Source organism: Camelina sativa, chromosome 2 (genome assembly GCF_000633955.1).
Source record: "Camelina sativa cultivar DH55 chromosome 2, Cs, whole genome shotgun sequence".
NCBI classification, from domain to species: Eukaryota; Viridiplantae; Streptophyta; class Magnoliopsida; order Brassicales; family Brassicaceae; genus Camelina; species Camelina sativa.
Window position 1 is genome coordinate 16,705,057 of NC_025686.1, and position 2,246 is coordinate 16,707,302.

Sequence of the window (2,246 nt, forward strand, 5' to 3'; positions counted from 1 at the left end):
GCAATGTGGTCAGCGCTTGAAACTAGGTACCACATAAACGATAATATTAGATTGTATAAGAACAAGACACAATTATGGAACTTGAAGCAGCATGAGTCAATGAATATCAATGACTATTTCACAAAGTTCATGACATTGTGGAACGAGTTGAAGTATTACAAACCTCCTGTTGTGTGTACCTGTGGAGCAAAGGAAGCTTGGGAAAAATATGAGGAAGAGGAGTGCCTTAGGCAGTTTTTGATCGGTGTGAACCAATCTCACATGCAAACAATCAATATGATTTTGACGGAGGAGCCTCTGCCTGATGTCTATTGCACTTTGAAACGTTTGGATTTTGAGGAATCTCAAAGAACGATGAAACACAGGTCTCACTTAAGTCCATGGCCACCAAGCCGGCGACCACTCTATTGATAAGAAGAAAGCTGTTGTAAACTAGAGGATTTAGGGACAAAATCTCTTGTCTTATTATTGAATGAAGTCTCGAGGTTACATATATATAGAGATTACAATGGACCGACATAAGTAATAAGCTAATGGACCTATGGGCCTAAGAGGCTGAGACAAAATACATGGACCTTAGACGGGCCGGTCGATGGAGTCCACTAAGTGTTTTACAACACTCCCCCTTGGACAATATGACCGTGCCTATGTTCGATGGGATCGCTGCAATGTGCTTAGGGGATGCTGCCTCATTAAAACCTTACCAGGAAAACCCATTGGGACAAAACCTTGGTGAAGGAAAAAGAGTACAGCACACATTGCTCCCCCTGTTCCAAACATCACTCTAAGTCCTTGAGCCTCCGCATTCCAATCTGGTGCGTGAGCTTCCTGAAAGTTGTAGTCGGTAGTGCCTTGGTGAAGAGATCGGCTGNTTCTACTTTTGAGTGTGATCTAGTGTTTGAAGATGATGATTTAACATGGGATGTGGTAAGCAGAGCATACTCAACAGTAGAATACTCAACAGTAGAATCCTAACTATCTTACTAAAACAAAAAAAAAGCAACAGCACAATGCACAAGTAGAGCTAAGAAAGGGAAGCATACAGCCTCAAGCTCCAATCCAGCTCCAAGATCATCTCAAAGGTCATCTACAACTCCACTGACTTTGATTGATGAAGATGATGAGAATGAAATTGAAGAAGATTTCACAGGAGGAGATGAGGACACTCAAGCGGGTGTGGAAGATGTTGAGTATGATGAATAGGAGAATCATGAGATGAATTTTGAGAGTTTTAAGTTTAAAACTTTGTTTGGATTAGCTGTTTCTTTGTTTTGTTTTCAGTTCTCAGCTTAAAACTTTGTTGGATTGACTTTTTCTTAGTTTTGTTTTCAATTATCAGTTTTACTATTATTGGGTTGTCTCTTTCTCTATGTTTCAAATGATCCATATTTTAGACTCACAAATTGTATTAATATAGCTAAGGAATCAATGATTATGAATAACCTGTACGTTTTATTGTGTAGACTTGCCTCAGGCAGCAAAGGCGCGGAGCGATTGGCGCCTAGGCTCAAGGCACATGCCAGACCTTTGTAGCCTCACCTTGCCTCTCTCCATTTAAAACACAGGAGGTAACACTAAGTAGTCTCATGCTTATTCCTTTCAGAAAGAACTACCAAGTACCAACTCTCAAAAGCCAGTTCATAGTCTATTTCCAAATGTGCAGTTTCAAATTTATAAGATGCAACACTCTCTAATGTCTAGAAATTTAATACTTTGGGTGCTAAGAAGGGAGAATCTTAGCTAATAAAACTTCATAATACATTTTCTCATAAACTTCTCTTTACTACAACTAACACCAACCTAGCATCAGATTAAAAGCACCAGAAATCGTCAGTTTTATTTGCTTTGCATATAATGAGCATCAGATTATGGCAGTTCCGTGATCATTACTCTCCAGTTTAAACCTAACTCACTTGATACTTGCTTTGCATATATTTTTCCAGCTATTTAGAATCATGACTCTTGGAGGTACCAATAACAATCAGAACCAATGTGTTAAACGTAACCCTTTATGCTTATGCGAAGGTAATCAGCCTGGTGTAAGCCTTGTTTCGGATGAGGTTCTTACTGGTTCTAATTACCATATTTGGATTCCTCTCATGACCGTAGCTTTGAGAATAAAGAACAAGATTGGTTTTGTTGATGGAACACTTCTTAAACCACCTCCCAATGATCAAACATCTGCTATGTGGTCTTGCTGTAATAGCATGGTGATGTCATGGATTATGAGTTCTGTATCTGAGGAT